The sequence below is a fragment of the Cygnus olor genome, chromosome 1, assembly GCF_009769625.2.
Source record: "Cygnus olor isolate bCygOlo1 chromosome 1, bCygOlo1.pri.v2, whole genome shotgun sequence".
Classification (NCBI taxonomy): domain Eukaryota; kingdom Metazoa; phylum Chordata; class Aves; order Anseriformes; family Anatidae; genus Cygnus; species Cygnus olor.
Window position 1 is genome coordinate 67,792,915 of NC_049169.1, and position 11,601 is coordinate 67,804,515.

General features: G+C 42.2%; 1 non-coding gene across 1 annotated transcript; it reads right to left on the bottom strand.

Annotated features, from left to right (window-relative positions):
• Positions 1-10,984: 10,984 nt before the first annotated feature.
• Positions 10,985-11,056, bottom strand: TRNAH-GUG. Its single transcript has one exon. It is a non-coding gene; the product is annotated as a tRNA-His (tRNA).
• Between the last annotated feature and the right edge of the window lie 545 nt (positions 11,057-11,601).

The window sequence follows — 11,601 nt, forward strand, 5'->3', positions numbered from 1 at the left end:
GTTGACAACAGAATGTTTCAGATAGATAGCCATCTTGAAACCTATTTTGTTTCCCTCATCTGTTCATACACATTTCAGCCTTGTAAACTGATACAGGAAAGAACATCACATAACTTATTTATTCAGCTGCAATGCTGCATGTCCAAAAAGCTGAAAACTGTGTGAATTACTAGAGACCCTGTCTGTAGCACCTTGTGTGGTCTGGAAGAAACTGGCAGAGCTGATAATGCTTCTTCTTGTGAGGGACAATATTTTCTTCTTATTATTATTATTTTAAATGGAAAAACAGAGTTTTCAGTTTTTACAAAAGGTGCCAGCATTGTCAGCAGGCCAAGGGAGGTGATCCTTCCACTCTGCTCAGCTCTGGTAAGGACACATCTGTCATACTATGTACAATATCCTCCATTGTCAGAAATTTGCCTAAAATTAATGACATTGAAGTTATACTCCAAATCAGGGGATATATACACTATTAGTGTTTCAAAAATAGCTCTTATTCTTGCTTCTGCATTTTTTACAGTTTAAATAAAGGCAGACAGGTTGAAATTTTGTACCAAGAATGATCCAAAAACAGATTTTTTTTGTTAACGGTTTCAATATTAATCTTCTAGATGTAGGTCTGAACTGAAACCTTGAGTCTGAACAGGTCTGGGCAGGTTTGGATCCTGATGTGGTGTTCCAAGTGCAGGCACTTCGTTAAGCTAACGTTTGGTATTTAATGTAGAAACTACATGTTTCTGAAGTGAGAAGGCACATTTCTTAGTTTCTTTGGCACACGGTTATGTCACCTGTATTTAACTATTGTCATGACCTTTGGCTGAAGTCCCAGCACACACAATTAACAAGCTACAACTAGTACAAAATACTACTGCTAGGATCTAATCCAGCATAAAGAAGGGTAAATATGTAGCTACAGCTATACTTTTAATTATGGAAATAAGAAATGAAAAGCTCTGTTAGGATACTATTGACAACACTATTCGGGTTGAGTTTTTCCTGTTTTTAATCCAGTGTTTCTGAAGCCCTTGTGAAGAAAAATAAGCCCAAATAAAAATTCTATATCTAAAACCCCTCAGAGACTGGGAATGAGGCTTATCCCTCATTTGCAACAGGTAGGTCATTGGGAGTTTCTCCACTTGCTGGAGAGGATTGTTTCATGTTACTCCCGTATGGTTAGATGTAGATATACATTCATTCTAACAGGAAGCCTTCTTCCTGCTCATCTTCTGCCTGGATGGCACAGTGAGATAGGGGCTGTGCAGAGGCCTAGATCTCTCCATATTGGCCTCTAGGATTTTTACAGCCTCCAAAAATTAGTCCAGTAGCACACAAGAACCTCAGCAAAAGGCAATGTCCTTGGTCCAAGCATGAGCCTCAACGTGGAACTGGCTTGCCTTGTCAGAGGCACTCAAGCACTTACAACCAAACTATGGTTGCTTGGTGCCCACAGAAAGGTACAGGATGCCCTTAGACACCAATCTTTTGTCACCTAAACCTCCAGATTTCAACACAAACCAAGTCATCTGCTGATTGTTTATGAGTTTCACAAATGACATACTGAAATGCTGTCACTGAATCCATCTAATACTTTCTTCCTACAGTTCTCCAAAGAGATTTCGGTGGGGAGGCTGAGTACACTGTACCTAGGTGAAAGGAGAAGAAAAACTTGGATTCACTCTGCTCTCTAGCTTTCATTAGTTAGCTGGAATAAAACGAAGCTTATAAAAAAGCACCCTGAGTTGTCTTTAAGGCAGCATGTGTGCTACTGATTTCTGACACACTAGTTTCTGTAATATGCTAAAAGTGATTTGGCTATCATTTCAACCAAAGCATGCTTTTTCATTAAAGTAAGGTCAGTTGCTTTGTTTTGAAATCATCAATACATAGAAAAAGAAGAGTGGTGCCAGACAGCAAGTTAGTAGAGAGGGAAAAAAATATGTTGCTATCAAAAGTATATAAAAAATAAAAATAAAAAAGTACATGTCTAAGCAGTTTTATTGCAGATGCATGATTTTAAAGGCACCCTTGCATTCTCAGTAAAGTGTGCTCAACTCCAGCAGGAAGGTGCTCTTGAAAAATCAGTGGACATTATGACAGTATGTTCAGTGGTTTGTACTGATGATACATGAGACTGCGACAATTTTGTTAACTCATAAGTATGGGCAGTATCTAGATTTAATTCCTCTGGATGTCTTGCCACTGAATATGGCAGGTGGAAAAAAATAACCTGACAATAAATTTCAACCTAAACATAGTGGATTAACTTTTCCAGCTTCAGTTACTGCGTAACCTGGCTGATATTGACTGAAACAGACTAAAGAAGGCTGACACAATCCTTGCCACTGGTGGAACTGGTGGGAGCTGGGATGTCTGTCCCAGGGTAGTGATGTCTTCAGCTGCAAAGGTTTATGAAAGGAACAGGAACATCTGTCCACGCCTAAAATGGTGAAACCAATACATAGTGTAACTTCATAGCAGGCTGTACTTCTGACCTCTGCTATTTGATGACTTGAATGCACGCTTTTCTGACTACTTACAGCAGTTGAAAGATATCACTGGATTTCCAAAAGTATAATTACTTCAATTTAAATTCCACTCTGAGATCTGAATTTGTATTTGTATTTTTTTTTTCCATCTCCTGCTTAAATATAAACTATAACCATCAATGACTGTTACACCTGCTATTGAGTGCTCAGGCAGAATGCTTGTCATGGTTGATACAAGAACTGCCTGCAATATCTGTCTGTTCAGTCTTCAAAGCATGGAAACAAATTTGGAGAATGAAACCCGGAATAATTATTATTAACCTTTTTATGTTTGATACATCCTTAAGATTAAGTGTTGTTGGTTTTTAAACACTGGACTTTAACTTTCACTCTTAATTGATTCTGTGTTTCAGGATAGAAATACAATTGCTTACATGGATTACACTGTATTTAAAAATAATCCCCTGAGGTACGCAGTATAGTACATTTTGAACGCCTCCTCCCCCCCTTTTTTTTCCAGAGAGGTGTGCTTGAATGTGTGATTCCAAAACAGTATAATCAGACCAAATAGCTTTATCAAAGATAGCAATTCAAAGCTTTTAGTGCAAATGCTTACACTTAGAAATTCTCTCTGTAAGATTGTGTTTACAGACTCTGCCACAATAGGTAAAGGAACAAAAATACCTTTGATGATTTAGCAGAGAAAAGGGTAGTACTGAAAAAGAGATGAGAAAGAGTGGGATGCAAGACACTATTGAAAAATAATTGATACTGTTACAGGGAAAAAAATGAAAAAGAATGACAAAGAGAAATAAATTTGGCATTGGGTGCTCACATTTTACAATTAGACACACAAGCATTTGTGCCTCAGTAAAGTTTTGTCATGTTCATACTACATATTGACCTAAAACCACATCTCAGTTTCTTAGATTTCCTCCCTCTTGCTTTCTCCTTGACAGACTTTTTGAAGATTTTAGATATGAAATCTCTTGCTGAGACGTATATCAAGTAATTATATTTGTGGCTGAACAAATGAAGGTGGAGGAATGCAAACCAGGTTTTGGTTATCACACCAGGATTTAACAAGAAAAGAAGAACAAAAGGATCCCCTAATTTCCTTATCCAGTTCCTCTGGCCAAATTGGAAAAGTCAAATAGAAACTTAGGTGCAATGCAATGCACAAAGGAACCACACAGGCTACAGTATTTAGTAACGTTACAGTCATATCTCCAAAATGATTGCTTTTCTCCTTGTGTAAGAGTGTGCATGAATTTTGGAGGTAAGACATCAGGCTGTAAGAAAAATATGTCAGGAAGTGACCCAAGAAATCAGTCTGCACATATACAAAAGGAGCCAGTACCACAGCATCTTGCAAACAGAGTTTTAGTAAAGACTGTTTCATTTTTACCACCACAGTATCTCTCTATCTGCGATACACAGTTCCCTTCAGTCCCCTTTGCCCAAACAAAGCACTACAAACATACATAAGAAAACAGTAAGACGTTAAGGCAAGTACTTTAGAAGCAGCAAGTGCTAAACTTTGGATGACCTGTGCAGAATACGTTCAGATTTTTTTTGTGTACATTGTGAATAGTCTTTAATTAAAGAATAAAATTTCTTAATAACCTCAAAGCACAAGATGCGTTTATTCTGGGAATAACTGGCATGAAATGAGAGTTTCTATAAAACTCAGCTTTATTTTATGCAGGGTGTGGGAAGGTTTACCCGTAAGGACTGACTCCCTGACCAAGGAGATCCAGTCGACTTCCACCTTTCCGTTCCACTCTCCACCTCTTTCCATCATTATTCCTCTTCAGTCTATTCCCAGACTCCTTCTTCCTTCTTTCACTACCTTTTTCTTAAGTCTCCCATTCTACATCCAGAATTGCTGCCTTTTCTTTGATGAGGATGGAGAGGTAAAGAAAGAGGTTAAAAAAAAAAAAGAGATAAGCTGCTGAGAATTTAATTTTCTTAAATATAACAATACTTTAAAAGTTGAATGATTACACTACTTGTCTATGTAGTATAAAAACTGACAGAATTATGCTTGTCAGGCAAGACTCCATGCAAAACTTGCCTGCTTTCATGTCTGCCACTCCTGTGGCAGCCTGGTGCTGGACTGCCTTCAATCTGTCAGGAATTACAGATGTTCCAGAGCCTACATTGCTCTAACCATCTACCAGGGTTCAGGCCAACATCTGGAGTTTGGAACAGCTGGAGCACACCAGGATGGGAACACTGCTTCCATCGGTGAGAACTTAAAATTTTTGGGCCTTCTTCCGAAGTTGCCACAAACAGAACTTCAAAAATATTGACTAACTCTGTCTCTACTTTTTTTAACCCTTTCCACACTGCAGGCTGCATGGGTGCTATCTGGGACAGTTGGGAAATGGAGTTTTTCTCCTTGGTGTTCCAGTGCCCAGAGTCCCATCACCTTCTGATGGTCAGAAGTAGTAAAACCAGCAAAAACACATGTAGCTGCTGTATGTGGTCTGGTACATGGTTAGGAGCAGGGAGGGGATGGGGTGTATTCTTTGCAAATAAAAACTTCTGAAGATGCAGGTGAAGATCCAGCAATCCTTCCTGGGCATATAAAACTGTGATTTCAGAGGAATATACAGTTACTAAATACAGCCACATATTTAGCATATTTGGCAAGTGTTTCAAGGGATGAGGAAAGCTCTGCTGGTGCCAGCAACTTTCCATAATTTCAGCTTCAGGTTCCATGGAAGATATGCAATGAACTTATGCCTCCCAAATTACCATACCTCACTACAGCAAAATAAACACTGAATTCAGATTTTTTTTTAACATCTATTTATCATTGATAGCACGTATAACTAGGTCTGTCTCCTTCCAAGAGAAAAGAAGTATGCTTCTTGCTGAAAAAATGGCGAGCATATGCTTAATGAGATTGCAACTAACTGTTAATATTCAGGCAGCTGATGGAGGAAAAAATAGCAACGTTATATGCAGAGGTGCAGAGATGTTACATTTGTAAGATAATCTCCAACACAGCACTTGCAGCTCATGTTTATTCGCATACTGCAGAGGAATGTTTTCTAATCATCCAAAGAAGTTTACAGTGTTGTGTTGAGCTGACACCAGTTGAAATCAGGTCACCAAGCAAGCAAGAGATCCATAATGAAAAATGCTGTATAGCACATATGTGTGCTGTGCAAGAGGCTGCTGCTTCCAGTTTAGTAATGAAATCATGATGATTTTTTTTTTCCCAGTGAAAGATTTTGGCAGTCACACAAGCATGCTTTAATGGAGTTGTCGAGTCCTGAGAAGATCTAAGACTGAATCTTAAGTTTTACAGCTTTTTTCTGCTCATAGTCACAGTGTGTTTTACCTCTGGATTTTGCAGGTTGGCCTCAGCAGGTATGACAGAGTTTGCCCTTCCCTGCGAAAGATGGAGAAAATGGAATACATTGACTAAGACCAGGTAGGATTTTAAGTCCTTGGCACTGGATAAGGGGAAGAATAAGAGTTATGTTTCGGAACATGTGTATGAAAGTAGCCATTAATATATTTGCTATGATTTGTAATAGTGTTTTAAATGCATCTTATCAGAGTGCCAACTGCTTTTCAAAAATTTACTTGTGATTTTTTAAATGTGTATGTATATCCAGAGGTTCAACCTGATAGTCTTCAAGAGCCTCAATTTTCACAGGATATGTCTAACTAGTCACTTTTCAAAACATTGTCTGTTGCTAATTAAGTCTGGCACATTTCTGTCAGATAGGAAAGGAATGTCATTTCCCACATTATAGATGGGTCAACTATGATCCAGAGAATTTGTGCCCCCCTTGTAAATCAACAGCAGGGACACATATGTAAACGAAGAATCTTAAATAAGATCAGAGGAGAAACTACAATCCTAAATAATGATTCACCAATGTTTTTCCAAAATCTCTACAAGCTGTGATACTGAGCTTTTTTATTCCCTAATCCAGAGCTGTGCTGACCGTATCTCAGGAGTCATTGTAAAAAGATATATGAAGCTATATAGTTCCTACTCAGTGTGCATTTTTTGCCACTGAGGGACAGGATGCTCGTCTCCTGGCTGTTTTTCCCTGAATGTCAGTCAGGTAGATCCCATAATGCAACCAGGTTCCCAGAGTAAATAACAATCTCTTAATTCTGAGGCAGTGTCTGTCATTTGGAGTATGATAGGATCTCTTCATGTTCCTTTTTCTCAAAAAATCAAAGAGGACACGCGGGTTTCCTGGAGATCCAGTTATTCTTGTATAAGGACTATGAAGTGAGTCTAACCGGAAATGAGTGGCAAAAGCACCGTATTGTGACTGGCCTGGATGCTCCGTGCATCCTTGGCATAGACTATCTTAGAAGAGGATATTTCAAGGACCCAAAAGGGTTCCGCTGGGCTTTTGGCATAGCTGCCTTAGAGACAGAGGACATTAAACAGTTGTCTACCTTGCCCGGTCTCTCAGAGGACCCTTCTGTTGTGGGGTTGCTGAGGGTTGAAGAACAGCAAGTGCCAATCGCTACCACAACTGTGCACCGGCGGCAATATCGCACCAACTGAGACTCCCTGATTCCCATCCATGAGCTAATTCGTCAACTGGAGAGCCAAGGAGTGATCAGCAAGAGCCATTCACCTTTTAATAATCCCATATGGCCAGTGCGAAAGTCTAATGGTGAGTGGAGACTAACAGTGGACTATCGTGGCCTGAACGAAGTCACGCCACCACTGAGTGCTGCAGTGCCGGACATGCTAGAACTCCAGTACGAACTGGAATCAAAGGCAGCCAAGTGGTATGCCACAATTGATATTGCTAATGCATTTTTCTCCATCCCTCTAGCAGCAGAGTGCAGGCCACAGTTTGCTTTCACTTGGAGGGGAGTCCAATATACTTGGAATCGGCTGCCCCAGGGGTGGAAACATAGCCCTACCATTTGCCATGGACTGATCCAGTCTGCGCTGGAGCAGGGGGAGGCTCCTGAACACCTGCAGTACATCGATGACATCATTGTGTGGGGTGACACTGCAGAGGAAGTTTTTGAGAAAGGGAAGAAAATAGTCCAAATCCTTCTGAAGGCCGGTTTTGCCATAAAACAAAATAAAGTTAAAGGACCTGCACGAGAGATCCAGTTTTTAGGAATAAAATGGCAAGATGGACGTCGTCAAATCCCAATGGATGTGATCAACAAAATAACAGCTATGTCTCCACCAACTAGCAAAAAGGAAACACAAACTTTCCTAGGTGTCGTGGGGTTTTGGAGAATGCATATTCCAAATTACAGTCTGATTGTAAACCCGCTCTACCAAGTAACCCGTAAGAAGAATGCTTTTGAATGGGGCCCTGAGCAACGACAAGCCTTTGAACAAATTAAGCAGGAAATAGTTCATGCAGTAGCCCTTGGGCCAGTCCGAACAGGACCAGATGTAAAGAATGTGCTCTACACCACAGCCGGGGAGAATGGTCCCACCTGGAGCCTCTGGCAGAAAGAACCTGGGGAAACTCGAGGTCGACCCCTGGGGTTTTGGAGTCGGGGATACAGAGGATCTGAGGCCCGCTCTACTCCAACCGAAAAGTAGATATTGGCAGCATATGAAGGAGTTCGATCTGCTTCGGAAGTGGTCGGTACTGAAGCGCAGCTCCTCCTGGCACCCCGACTGCCGGTACTGGGTTGGATGTTCAAAGGAAGGGTCCCCTCTACACATCATGCAACTGATGCTACATGGAGCAAGTGGGTTGCACTGATTACTCAGCGGGCTCGAATAGGAAACCCCAGTCGCCCAGGAATCCTGGAAGTGATTATGGACTGGCCAGAAGGCAAGTACTTTGGGATATCGTCAGAGGAGGAGGTGGTCCGTGCTGAAGAAGCCCCACTGTACTACAAGCTCCCAGAAAATGAGAAGAAATATGCCCTGTTCACTGATGGGTCCTGTCGTATTGTGGGAAAGCATCGGAGATGGAAAGCTGCTGTATGGAGTCCTACACGACGAGTTGCAGAAGCTGCTGAGGGAGAAGGTGAATCGAGTCAGTTTGCAGAAGTGAAAGCCATTCAGCTGGCCTTAGATATTGCTGAATGAGAAAAGTGGCCAGTTCTCTATCTCTATACTGATTCATGGATGGTAGCAAATGCCATGTGGGGGTGGTTACAGCAATGGAAGCAGAACAACTGGGAACGCAGGGGCAAACCCATCTGGGCTGCTGCATTGTGGCAAGATATTGCTGCCTGGGTAGAGAACCTGGTTGTAAAGGTACGCCATGTAGATGCTCATGTGCCCAAGAATCGGGCTACTGAAGAACATCAAAACAACCAGCAGGTGGATCAGGCTATCTGTCCCATTAGGACTATCTGTCCCATTAGTTAGCTATTTTAGCATATCAGGCATAAGAAAATACTGTCCAAGTATTTTTTTTTTTTTTTTAAGTTGTGTAGACTATATTCTATTTTTTTACAACACAAGAAAGTGAGCTGCTATCATATGTCACTCTGGAGAACATAACAGCTCTTCACTTCCTCTTTTTTAACTCTTTACTTCTTCAGACTATTTAGTACTTAGCCTTTCCACACCCTGCATAAAATAAAGCACACTGAATATGTATAAGAAAGAGAAAAAAGCAAAATCACATTAATATTGCCACTAGTTATGGAACTTCAACCTGGCAGGACTCCACAGAAAGCAAGCACAAGGCAGTGATGTGTTCTCACTAGCTGTGAACTCCTCCTATACAACTCAGGCAAAGTACATGAAGCCAGCAGAAAGGATTTCTTGGATTTCTGGTACTTTCAATATTGCTTCCAGGTCATAAGCATTCAGCTGATATCCCACTGAAAAATTCCATGCTTCCACTTTGCAGGAGTTTGTCACACATTATGTTGTCCCCTTCAGTACCTGGCTGGGGATGGCTGGGCCACTGAGGAAGAAACCACCACAAAACTCCACAAGACACCACCACACCATTTCCAACTGGGCAATGCACCCAGGAGCTAGGACAACATGTGAGCCTCATAGTAATACAGCACTTCAAAGTGACATACACCTTCACTTAACTAATAAACAAAATTATTCTAAGTGTAATGAGAGCTTTGTTAAAGTCTTATCTCAGTATACTTTTCTACTCAGCTGAATCATAGAATCATTAAGGTTGGAAAAGACCTTCAAGATCACCTGGCCCAATCATCTCCCTACCACCAATGTCACCCACTAAACCATGTCCCTAAGCACCACGTCCAACCTTTCCTTAAACACTCCTAGGAACGGTGACTCCACCACCTCCCTGGGCAACCCGTTCCAATGCCTGACTGCTCTTTCTGAGAAGAAATGTCTCCTTATTTCCAACCTAAACCTCCCCTGGCGCAACTTGAGGCCATTCCCTCTGGTCCTATCACCAGTTATCTGGGAGAAGAGTCTGACCCCCAGCTCCCCACACCTTCCTTTCAGGTAGCTGTAGAGAGCAATATGGTCTCCCCTGAGACTCCTCTTCCCCAGACTAAACAAACGAGCTCCCTCAGTCGCTCCTCATAGGACTTCTGTTCCAGGCCCTTCACCAGCTTCATAGCCCTTCTCTGGACATGCTCCAGGGCCTCAATGTCCTTCTTGTAGTGAGGGGCCCAAAGCTGAAGACAGCACTCGAGCTGCAGCCTCACCACAGCAGAGTACAGGGGGATGATCACCTCCCTGGTCCTGCTGGCCACACTATTCCTGATACAAGCCAGGATGCCGTTGGACTTCTTGGCCACCTGGGCACACTGCCAGCTCATGTTAAGGTGAGCATCAACCAGTACTTCCGTATCCTTTTCCTCTGCACAGCTTTCCGGCCACTCTGCCTCAAGCCTGTAGTGTTGCATATGGTTGTTGTGGCCAAAGTGCAGGACCCAGCACTTAGCCGTGTTGAACTTCATCCCATTGACCTCTGCCCATCAACCCAACCTGTCCAGGTCCCTCTGCAGGGCCTTCCTACCCTCCAGCAGATCAACACTTCCCCCCAACTTGGTGTTGTCTGCCAACTTACTGAGGGTGCACTCAATTCCTTCATCCAAATCATCAGTAAAGATATTAAAGAGGATGGGCACCCAACACCGACCCCTGGGGAACACCTCTGGTGACCGGTTGCCAGCTGGATTTCACTCCGTTCACCACCACTCTCTTGGCCCGGCCTCCCAGCCAGTTTTTAACACAGCAAAGAGCGTACCTGTCCAAGGCATGGGCTGCCAGATTCTCCAGGAGAATACTATGGAAGACCATATCAAAGGCCTTGCTGAAGTCTAGGTAGACTATGTCAACAGCCTCTCCCTCATCCACCAGCCGGGTCGCTTGGTCGTAGAAGGAGATGAGGTGGGTCAGGCAGGACACGAGCCTTTCATGAACCCATGCTGGCTGGGCCTGATCCCCCGGTTGTCCCGCATAGGCTGTGTGACTGCATTCAAGATGACCTCTTCCATCACCTTTCCTGGCACTGAGGTCAGGCTGACAGGCCTGGAGTTTCCTGGATCCTCCTTACAATGCAAAAAATTTCTGCCGTGACTCGGATTTGAACCGAGGTTGCTGCGGCCACAACGCAGAGTACTGACCACTATACGATCACGGCCATCCTGCACCTGTCACCACCACTGAGCACAAACTTTTCTACTCCAGCTGGTAGTGAGGATCTAGCGCAACTCTAGCCTTGAACTGGAAAGATACTGACCAGACAGTGAAAAGCTATCAGCCTCTGCAAACCTGCAGATACTATGGTTCACCAACTACCTAAATTGTATTCATACAGCTCTTGTCATAAGAAATATATTGAGTAAGTTCGGGGGCAGGTTAACTTGACATAGACTCATAAACTTTATATATATATATATATATATATATTTGTATATATATATATATATATATATATATCTGTGTATATGTGTTTATTGCCTGAAACAGTTTCTATAAAAGTCTGCTTTCATCTTTTAAAGCAGTTCTGAAGTAAGCTAGATATCAATGATAGACACGCAGTAATGGGATTCTTTCTCTTCCTTTGTTGTTGTTGTTTTTCAGTAGAATGGGAGGAAATAAATTCTCCAAAAAATCCCCATTTGGTGTTTCTAAATGCTGTTGAGGACAAGCCCTCTCCAGGAGTTTAAATTCCACAAGTTTAAA